The sequence below is a fragment of the Felis catus genome, chromosome C1 (genome assembly GCF_018350175.1).
Source record: "Felis catus isolate Fca126 chromosome C1, F.catus_Fca126_mat1.0, whole genome shotgun sequence".
Lineage (NCBI taxonomy): Eukaryota > Metazoa > Chordata > Mammalia > Carnivora > Felidae > Felis > Felis catus.
The window spans coordinates 89,611,390-89,623,662 of NC_058375.1; positions in this window are offsets into that span (position 1 = coordinate 89,611,390).

Genomic DNA, 12,273 nt, shown 5'->3' on the forward strand with positions numbered 1-12,273 from the left:
AAATAGATCAGCAAGCATTAGATCAGAAAGAGATCTATGATATACCAAGTTTAAAATATTGCAAAATAATCAGTATAGTATTTTACAATCTCTTTATAAGAGTTTTATTTATTTATTTTGAGAGAGAGAGAGAGCACGCACACAAGCAGTGGGAGGGGTAGAGAGAGAGGAAGAGAGAGAATCCCAAGCAGTCTCCATGTTATCAGTGCAGAGCCTGAGGTGGGGCTTAAACCCATGAATTGCAAGATCATGACCTGAGCCAAAAGCAAGAGTCAGATGCTCAACTGACTGGACTCCCTCCAGTATCTTTAAAAAAGAAAATCTCTCTCTCCCTTTCTCTCTCTCTCTCTCTATCTCTCTCCCACCTTCTTCTGTCTCTCTTTCTTTACATACAATCACAGAAACACACATATGTATGTACATATATGTGTATTTTTTCTGGATAAGTATGGAGAAATTATGAATGAATACATAACATACTTTTTTTTAAACTGTCTAACAAAACATTTATATCTGAATATACATAACTTTTATAATGTATGTAATAACATTTATATCTAAATATTATATGTAAATAAGCATAGTCTAAGGAGTGGTATTGGGGGAAGTAAGAGAAAGATTATTGTTTTTTCATTTTTATACAATCTGTATTGTTTCACTTGTTACAACATCATTATATTTGAAGTTATAATACTAAAGCAATAAAACTTACTAAAAAAACAAAATAATATCTTTAAACTGGTAATATGAAAGATTACAAGGGTACAGTATTTGAAAATAAAAGATTCAAGTTACTCTTGAAAGGACTATTTTTAGGGGGCGCCTGGGTGGCGCAGTCGGTTAAGCGTCCGACTTCAGCCAGGTCACGATCTCACAGTCCGTGAGTTCGAGCGTCCGACTTCAGCCAGGTCACGATCTCACAGTCCATGAGTTCGAGCCCCGCGTCAGGCTCTGGGCTGATGGCTCAGAGCCTGGAGCCTGTTTCCGATTCTGTGTCTCCCTCTCTCTCTGCCCCTCCCCCGTTCAGGCTCTGTCTCTCTCTGTCCCAAAAATAAATAAACGTTGAAAAAAAAATAAAAAAAAAAAATAAAAAAAAGAAAGGACTATTTTTATAGTAAATGACAAATAACAGTCTTTGAATTTCTATATATAGAAATAGAATCAAAATTGCATGGGAGTTACCTTCCATTAGATAGGACATTTAAACGGACAAAAGAGGGGTGCCTGGGTGGCTCAGTCGGTTAAGTGTCCGACTCTTAATTTATGCTCAGGTCATGATATCAGGGTTCTGAGAATGGACCTGTCTCCACTGGGCATGGAGCCTGCTTAAGATTCTCTCTCTCTCTCTGTCTCTCTCTCTCTCTCCTTCTGCTTCTCCCCCTCCCACACACACATGTGTGCTCACTCTTTCTCTCTCTCAAAAAAGAAAACAAAAAAGGACAAAAGGAATAAAGGGTCAGTGGGATGTAGATTAGTTTAATGCTTTGGCTATAAGATGTTGAGGTAATGAACCATTTATGGCCTTACTTTTTTATTGAAATAAGAAGTGAGGTCATTTGCTCAGAAAAAATACAAAAGAACCACATAATGTCTTAATTTTGAATATCATCTTTTTTTAAATTTCTTATTGGTTATTCATTTGTTTGCTTTTCTGAATTGTAAAAGCCCTTGTGTATTATATGATTATTAGTCTTTTAGCTGCTGATTATGGTGGTGGGTTTCTATTTATTTTTATTTTGGCTAGATTTGTTGTGTCTATCACTCATTTTATTTATGCTTTTAAATTTGTGGGCAAAGCTGAGAAACTTGGTATTTTGCTATTGTTGTTACTTGTTTGTTTTCTTACTTAATATCTATTTCCTCTTTCTATAACAACCCCAATTAACTCTGGGGCATTGACTCTTATCTACAGTATATAGCATTTGTGATTCTATAAACTAGATGTCATGGGAGACTCAAGTTAGAATTACCAGATCATTTCCCTAGAATTGTGAATCTAAATTGGACAAATACAAGCATGGGAGGAAATGGCTGGAATGCATTTGTTCTATTGCTGGTGCCCATGCAAATAATTTCCCTAAACCCCATCCCTGACCAATGTGTTTGGATTAAGTCAACAATTATAATTACTACATTTGCACATGTGTAAATATGCATACATATTTCTCTTTCTTGCTTATATTAAAATATACATTTACATGTAAAACTAATACAAAGTATTTTCTACATTTCTGCAATTTTATATAATTTACCCATTTATGTTATAACCTAATTTCCCTGGCTCATTGCATGGATTAAAATTCAGGAAAGAGCAAGTCTCAGGGACGATGTGTCAAAGATGCCTGTTGTACTGACTATTTGGTATTAAAATACTGTGTTTTACATTATTAAAAGGGCTTTGTCAAAATATCTAGCACATTACAACAGTACTGTCAAAATGGCTATGACACAATGTTGTACTTTCGTTGTCTAGTTGGATTTACAAAAACAGGGATGGTCTGACAGTCCTTTCAACCAGGATACAATACTTATTTTCATTAAACTATATTATTCCTTATTGTTTATGGATACATGTTTAACTACTAAAATGAGTATGACAAGAAAAATTTCCTTCAAAATTTTCTTAAAATTCATGGTCTTTGCTTATTTTATAAGTCAGAAATATGTATTATTCCTTTCCATTTCAGAAATAATAGCCTAAGAAAAATTTGTCTCTTTTACTGCCCTATGGATAAAATAAAGAAACATCAGTATAAAACCCACCTGTTTCGTATAGTCATTTCCCCTTAAAAAGTAAAACTTAAAAGAGAATATTTACAGAAATGGAGCACATATTCAATTCTCTTTTCCTGATATAATCCCTATAACATATTTTATCCAAAAGAAATCCCAACGTGTCACCTTTAATTAATGAAGAAGAGTATAATTTTTATCCAATTACATGCATCTTTTAAAGAGTATAGATTCAAAGACATGCTAGTAAAATATTCAAGCGCTAACCAAATATTTTTTGTCTAGTACAAAATTATCTTTTTATCCAGCCCCATGCCTCATTTTGATTCCACTGTACTGGAGAATGACACGTAATTCAACTAATATGGACCAAGCACCAGCAGCAAAATAAAAGTATAAAGCTTCATTTCTCAAAGATAATATCAAGGTATCAGAGTTTTATCTAATACAGACAGAGAGTAAAGTTTAGTAGAAACTAACTGTGCATTTAAAATCTCCACCCTAATGGATGACATATATAACAACCAACATTTGTTATGCAGTTAATATGAGATACTAACTATTCCTAGTGCTTCACATAGGTTTATTTTATTTAATCTTATCATAACCCTTTATGGTCAGTAAAATTATTACCCAATTTCTAACAGACCAAGAACTGAGGCACAGAGGTCAAGTATTATGCCCAAGGTCACACAACTATAAAACAGAAGATGGGGGATTTCGGTACAGATTATCTGGCTCTAGCCACTATGATAAACTGGCGGTCAAGGTTCAGCGTACTATCAGATATAGTTGGTTTCCACTAACTACTTACTAAGAATAGTATTTTCTGACAGAAGGAGGGGTATTTTGCACATTGTAGTATAATTGCTATTAGTAGCACTGTATTTCACCTAATTGAGGTTGCCATAAAAAAAATATAATTCACACTATTATTTTATGTACCACTAAATAAGAAACTGTCAATTTAATTAATACAATCTTCTCCAAACTTTTACTTCATTACAAGAATTCTTTTGAAAGATCTGACAGAATATTTAGAATGATATGACATTAAACATTAGCACATGCTGATAATCTTGACCTTTTTAGTGTATTTAATATCAATAGTATAATTTCAGCATGCTCCGTAAACATCAGTTATAATAGCCATCTCAGTTCGAGATATTCTAAAATACGAAAAATAAATATTTTGTATCAATAAAAAAGTAGCTGTAATTTATTGAAGACCTATAAAAACGGTAGCTTTGTTGTACTTCTACTTGTTGTCAACCCACTTGATGTGGGTTACATCATCAAATTTAACCAAATCTCTTTGAGATGGTGTGATGTAAACCCGATTCAAAAATGAAGGGACTTGGGATGCCTGGGTGGCTCAGTCAGTTAAGCATCTGATTCTTGATTTCGGCTCAGGTCATGTCTAGATTGAGCCCTGTGTCGGGCCTCTGTGCTTACAGCATGGAGCTTGGGATTTTCTCTCTCCGTTTCTTTCTACCTCTCTCCCACTCAAGCTATCTCTCTCTCTCTCAAAATAAATAAACTTAAAACAATGAAGAGACTAAATATAAAAGATATTCAATGATTTAACTTTAATTACATATTGGATATGTAAACCTAAATATTTCTTTCTTTTTTAAAAAAATTGTTTACTTATTTTTGAGAGAGAGAGAGAGAGAGAGAGAGAGAGAGAGAGAGAGAGAAGGGGAGGAGCAGAGATAGAGAGGGTGACAGAGGCTCGGAAGCAGGCTCTGTCCTGGCAGCAGAGAGCCTGATGCAGGTCTCCAACTCACAAACCATGAGATCATGACCTAAGCCGAAGTTGGAAGCTTAACCAACTGAGCCACCCAGGTGCTCCTAAATATTTCTGAAATAGAAGTCTACACTGTATTTCTTTCACTATATTACTAACCTTGTTATCTATCAACACACAACCCTGGAGCCTCATAGAAGCAGTGAGCTTCCTCAAGGCACCAAGCCACCTTATGAGACAAATAATAATAACCTTTCTTCAAATAAAATTACATAATTCTTACAGGTCTAAGAGAGCAAGAATATGAGCAAAATGAATAGAATAAAAAAAAAAAAAAACAGGACTAGTAAAGAGCTGTAACGAGCCTAATGTAAAGAAAGGGCTGACAGCTATAAACTGAGTCCTATCATGCTGCATAATTGTTTCATCTGTAGCATTACTTTTTTAAAAAAAGAAATGTAACTAATAATAGTCTTTTGGGACTAAAAAATACATTCATAACCATCAACTTCCAACACACCAAACATTATGTGTTCTACTATAAGAGCGACTTGATTCCTTTAAATCATGTTTATTTATTACCCAAGTCAAAATTTAAGTGTTCTTCAATTGAGCTATGATTCATCTGAATGCCTTTTATTTTTTAGAGTACAATGTACTCTATAGCATTCAAATGTTCCTTAAAGTTACTTACAACATAAATTTAACATATACAAACTTAGTCATTTGGATATTATTAAAGACTTTTAAAGACTTACTAAAAGTATGTCATAAATTGTAATAATGTCTTAAATTACAGTTTTGATATTTTGTTTATGACTTAAAAGGTATTATAAAAGGAATATGAATGAGCAATGAAATATCAGTGGGAACATATAAGACCTTGTATAATAAGAGTTTTTCAAAATTCTGACCTCCTTTCTCAAGTTATGTCCAAAAATTTGAAGTGCTGAACCCCTCAGGCAATTGTTGACAATTTTATATGAGCACGATATTTAAGTGGGGACTAGCTTTTTGCTTAGGCAGTAATTCCATAGTATCAAAGAAGAGGGATTCCAAGAAGCATTTTGGGGAGAATCTGATTCAAAATGCAAATAGCTGGTCCAAAAAAGAATGGAACACCATGTGACTAGACAAAATTTGATTCTTCTTTGAAATGTCAATTAATCTAAAAGAAGACAAGGAAAGGAGAAAAAAAGAAATAGGCAGAGGGAAGGGACAAAAACAAATAGTAAGAGATTATATTCAAATCCAACCATGTTGGTGACTACATTAATTATAAGTAGGTTAAACACACCAAATATAAGGCAGAGATTGTCAGACTGTATTTTTTAAAAGAATCAATTATATTATGTCTATAGGAAATGCACTTTATATAACAAGAGAAAGATGGATTAAAAGTTAAAGGACAGAATAAGGTATAATAGGTGGACATTAATTAAAAGGAGGACTGGTGATATTAATATCAAAAAAATTATGTTTCATTAGTGATAGAGACAGACATTTAATGATGACAAAAATGTAAATTCATCAAGAAGCCATAGCAATCTTTGAATGCAACTAAGAGAGGAAGAGAAGACCATTTATCAACATCAGAAAAAAAGAAGGGTTGTCACTATATAGATTACAGAATTTAAAAGGATAATAAAAATATGAACCAACATTATGGCAGTAAATTTGATATATTATATGGGATATATTTGAGAAAATAACCACGGGAATATTACTAATTAATTTAACAGATATATATCTACAGAGTTTTTCTTCAGTAATTTTAATAATTTGTGGTTTTCAAAGAAGTTGCCTATCCCATCAAAATTCTCTGAATTTTTCTTCAAAGACAAGATCAAGTTATTTTTAAGATGTAAATTCATCATAAATTGTTCAATACAGGAATACCTCATTTTACCATGCTTTGCTTTATTGAGCTTTGCAGTTTTTTTTTTTTTTTTTAGAAATTGAAGGTTTGTGGCAACACTGTGTTGAGGAAGTCTATCAGGACATTTTTCCAACAGCATTTGCTCACTGTGTCTCTGTGCCACATTTGGTAATTCTCACAATATTTCAAACTGTTTTATTATTATTTTACTTGTTATGATGATCCGTGAACAGTTATCTTTGATGTTACTATTGTAATTGGGGTGTCCTGAACCATGCCCATATAAAGCAGAAACTTAATCAATAAATGTGTGTGTTCTGATTGCTCTACTGAGTACCAAAACCATATCTTTTCCTCTCTTCAAGCTTTCCTATTCCCTAAGACACAATGCTGAAATTAGGCCAATTAATAACTCTACAACAGCCTGTAAGTTTTCAAGTAATAGGAAGAGTCACACGTATCTCACTTTAAGTCAAAAGCTAGAAATGATTAAGCTTAATAAGGAAGGCATGTTGAAAGATGAGATAGGTCACAGCTAAGCCTCTTGCATCAATTAGCCAAGTTGTGATTGCAAAGGAAAAATTCTTAAAGGGAATTAAAAATTCAACCCCAGTGAACACACAAATGATTAAAAGTAAAAAAAAAAAAAAAAGTCTTATTGCTGATACGGAGAAAGTTTGAGTGGTCTTTATTAAAGATCAAACAAGGCCCAACATTCCTTTAAACCAAAGCCTAATCCAGAGCAAGGCTGTAACTCTGTTATTCTGTGCAGGCTGAGAGAGGTGAGGAAGCTTCAGAAGAAAACTTTGAAGCTAGCAGAGGTTGGTTTGTGAGATTTAAGGAAAGAAACCATTTCCATAACATTAAAGTGCAAGGTGAAGTAGCAAGTACTGATGCAGCATATTGTCCAGAAGATCTAGATAATCAATGAAGATGGTTACAATAAACAAAAGATTTTCAATGTAAACAAAGAAGCCTTCTCTTGGAAGAAGATGCCATCTAAGTGTCTTTAGCAGGATCCTAAGTAGCTGGAGAAGCCAGACACATACTTACTGTCTTTCCTCTGTGGTAGAGATCTCTGGCCTCCTGCTAAAAAATGTGCCACCTTGGGAAGAACAGTGATGCTGGTAAAGCCCCTCTTACCCACTTTAATGCATCCAAACTCATATACATGTGTACCTGAAAACCTGGCCTTCTACAGAGCTCTAGTCCATGGGTGATTGCCCAAGTAAGCCTACTCCGTGTGTTCCCAGACCTCTCCAAGAGGAGCTGGTACCACAGTCTATACAGAGGTCTGTCTGCCTGTTACCCATTGTACAGGTGGGTGATACTCCTCCCAGGTCCTTTGGTCTATGATGCTGGAATCCACACTTCCAAAGAGGCACTTTTGTTTGGGAATGGATGTCAAATTTTAGTTGTTAAAGGAGGCATGTCTTCTGTTGCCATGAATGTTGACTTCTACATTTCTTGGTTGTATTTGGTTATAAGCTGAAATCATTGATTTTTAAGACTTTTTATTCATATATGTGCCTTTTTGCCCTCAAGCTTTTATTTAAATTCCAGTTAGTTAACATATTGTGCAGGTGTAGAATTTGGTGATTCGACACTTGCCTACAACATCTGATGCTCCTCACAAGTGCCCTCCTTAATACCCATCACCTATTTAACTCATCTCACTACCCACTTCCCCTCTGGTAGCCATTGGTTTGTTCTTTATAGTTAAGAGTCTGTTTTTTGTTTTTCCTCCAAATAGTCTTTTGGGTACCACTTTAGCAGCATATATCCAGTTTTGACATGCCAATTTATTATTATTTATTTCCAAAATTTTGCTGTCCTTGCAAACTATATATTACTTAAAATTGTTTAATTATTTGAATTTCAGGCAATCAGACTCTCTCTCTCTCTCTCTCTCCATATATATATATACATATACATATATATATATATATATATATATATATATATATCTTTTTATTACTGTTTTCCAATTTAATTCTATAACAGTCAGGAAAAATTACTTTGTTTTATTTATTATTTCTTTAATTAATATATTTATTTTGAGAGAGAAAGAGGGAGAGAACACACAAGTCGGGGAGGGGCAGAAAGAGTGAGAGAGAGAGAATCCCAAGCAGGCTCTGCACCCCCAGCACAGAACCTGATGCGGGGCTGGAACTCATAAACTGCAAGATGATGACCTGAGTCAAAGTGTGACACAACCAACTGAGCCACCCAGGCATCCCAGGAAAAATTACTTTGAATGATTTCAGTCATTTGAAATTTGCAGAAGCTCTTCTTAGGGCCTAATTTGCTTGAGTTCATGTACACTTGATAAGTTTATTGTTTTCTTTAAGACTTCCTATATATTTATGTATTTTCCTATTTCTACTGTTAGTACTTTTATTTATCCCATTTCTTTATAAAATTTGCACTCAAGAAACATACATCATCTAAATTTATTCTCTTTCAATCCTGTTTTGTATCTTCTACACCGTTTTTATTTTCATAAAAAAATTAGAATAAACTTGCCAAATACTACAAAGATGTCTTCTTGGTTTATTTGAATCTATAGGTCTATTTGGTTAGAAAATTATTAAATTATTTTGAGTCTTCTGATCCATGTATAGTCTATAGCTGTATTTTATTTCCTGCACAATATTTTCTCTAAAATTAGTAATTCTTTTACTGAGTTTTTCTTTTTATATAACTATTGCTAATTTATCTCGACACATAAACAACATGGATCAGTTTTGAACATTTGTTCAGTTATATGGCCTTCTTCTCAGGCCACACATCTCTAAATACTAACGTAAACAAAATTTAATTCTTCATTTAAAACATTTATTATTCAAGTTTAAATCCAAATTTAAAATAAGTGATTTCAGGGTGCCTGGGTGGCTCAGTCAGTTAAGTGTCCACCTTTGGCTGAGGTCATGATCTCACAGTTCATGAGTTCAAGCCCCGTGTTGGGCTGTGGGCTGGGGGTGCAGAGCCTGCTTGGGATTCTCTCTCTCTCTCTAGCTCTCTCTGCCCCTCCCCCACTTGTGTGTGAGCACTCTCTCTATCTCTCTCAAGAAACAAATAAATGTTAAAAAATAAAATAAAATAAATAAGTGATTTCTAGATATCAACTTTTATTTGACCTATATAAAATATGTAAAGAAAAAGGCAATTACTGTTCTTACTTTCAGGTCTAAAAACTTTTCATTTAATTTTTAACTATCTTATCCTGTCTTATCGTATCTTATTTTATCTTATTTTATTGAAAGAGAGACAGACAGAAAGACAGACAGACAAGAGGGGAAGGGCAGAGATAGAGGGACACACAGAATCCAAAGCAGGCTCCAGGCTCTGAGCTGTCAACACAGAGCCCCAGGAGGGGCTCTCCCACAGATGCTGGATCCCGACCAGAGCCCAAGTCGGACCTTGAATTGACTGAGCCACCCAGGTGCCACCTAAGGTCTAAAAATTCTCACTGTAAGGATTTCCATCTGAATTTTTACCTAGCCACAGCTGAAATAGTTGCATAACTACTGTGTAGTTGTGCTAATGCTGATTACTCCTACTTAGTGCTGGGATGTCACGTGCACTACATCTACAAACCAAGATTCCACCCCCCCCCACCTCTTCTTTAGGAAAATAAATATTTTTAATGATTCAATGGGTATGTAGATGGAGAAAAAATGGGACTACTATAAAAATAAGTGAATTAGGTGAATGAGCCACATGCTCATGTACATTGCTTATGTTTTGGGGAATTTCCCCCTAATCTTGAATATACTTCTAATGAAGAATGAAGAAGGGACACTATTGCACACAGTTAGCTTCATGATTTGCTAGATTAGATAACATTTAAGTGAGGAGAAGCAGGTCAGTTTGCATGGGTTCTGTTGTTCTGTGGTCTGGTGTTAGGTTCATCCAAATAACAATACAAGATCTGTTTCACAATAGGAAAATATTAAGTCTCCAAAAATCCTAGAAGCATATTTTGTGATTCTCCTTTTAGAAATTGCTTCAGTCTCCATAGAGCATCCTGATCTGTCACAGACACTTCAAACAACATTTGATCTGCTCAAGGTTAGAACTGCTTGCACCATGCCTAAGGTGATGGATAGAATTATTCTCCTCTCGGATTTTTTTTCCAAAAGACATACTCCCCCCGCCCCTCCTGAGAGAGATCAGTACACACAAAGTGATATGCTTAGCATGTAGTATTCAGGGGAGACCTCAGACATTGTGCTATGATATGTACAAGAGCAGTAAATTCTCTCTCCCTCTCTCTCTCTCTCTCTCTCTTTTCCATTTTAGGAACAGTATCCTGACATGCTCAATACTTCTGGCTCTTCAAAACTACACTGTGGTGTAAGTCTTCAAATTTGTCAAATTTGACACTTTTCTCTCACCTCCTAACAAATATAGATATTACTGAGACTTCTATGGAACTTTTTATTCCTTCTCCTCAGGCCACATCATTTTGAAAGAGAGAGAGAAAGAGAGATTGAAAACAATCAGGAGAGGGGCAGAGAGAGAGAAAGAGAGAGAGAATCCCAAGCTGGCTCCATAATGTCAGCACAGAGCCTGATGTGGGGCTTGATCTCATGATCTGTGAGATCCTGACATGAGCCAAAATCAAAAGCAGGATGCTTAACTGACTGAGCCACCAAGGTGCCCCTATGATAATACTTTTATTTTTACAAGATTCATCTGCCTTCTTTGCAGGTCATACAAACAAGTAAAGTAGATTTTAATGTTAGGACCATTTTCTTCTGACACACATCCCAGAGTTATGAGAATATCCAGAGGTGGTGAGTTTTCACATCTTCCTTCCCAGAGTGTACTGCAGGATGCACTTGTGTCCAAATTCCATTCATTTTCTGACTTTCATGATACCCATGCAAACTGGAGGCTCATTTTGTTTTCCCACATTATAAAATATTAGTAATACCTCAAATCCAGGATACAGTCTTTACCCATATCACTCTCCCTCAAAACAAACAAACAAACAAAACAATCACTCCTATATATGTGTGCCTTTGAAGAAGACAGGGTGGAATAATTTTAGTGAAAATTTGCGGTGGTATCATTCAAGGTACTTTGGGGAAGGGCCATGGATTTTCATCATCATAATGATTCAAGCTTCTGTTTATCATATTTCAATTTTGTTGTGGCTATTGCTTTATGGATATGTTAAAGCTTTTGTTCATTGCTTATCTATATCCTTTACAGACACCTTGAAATCAATTCAATATCACCAATGGTTCTTCTGGCACAGTCTTCTGATTACCTCTCCAGTTATGCTACTTATTATAACAGCCATTCTCACTTTTATTCTGCTGGTTTGATGCTGCCATTTGGACGCTGCCACCCAATATATTCGCCCCTTTTTGATTCATGGGGCTTATTTTCCATGGCAGCTTCTCCTACACTTATCTCCAGCCTATAAATGACAGCTATGGCGGAGTTTTGAAAGAATGTTGGTGATCGCCTAATCCTAGTGCCTCGTTGAAGATTTATTTTCAGTGTTCTCTTAGATGAGAAAGGTTATGTGAGCTCAGGTTATAGAAATTTCCTGTATGCCTGTTTAAGTTTCTTCCTCAACATTAGGCCAAGGCATCTTTGACATCCAAATATCGTTTAGTATGAATCATGATTAAATTGAGATTTCAAACAATCAGGTGAGTCAGCGGTTGTGTAAACTAATGCACTATAGTCAGAAACTATAGTAAGAATCCTTATATCAACACATTTATGTCAGACTAAAGCTAGAATCCACAGCATGTGTTCTATCTTCACACACTAGCCATTTTTATATATGAATTAATGTATATGTTAATTTTAGACACAAACATATAAATTTTCATATTTATAGGTCAAAAATGGTCAAATATAATTTCATATGATTCAACCTAAGAAA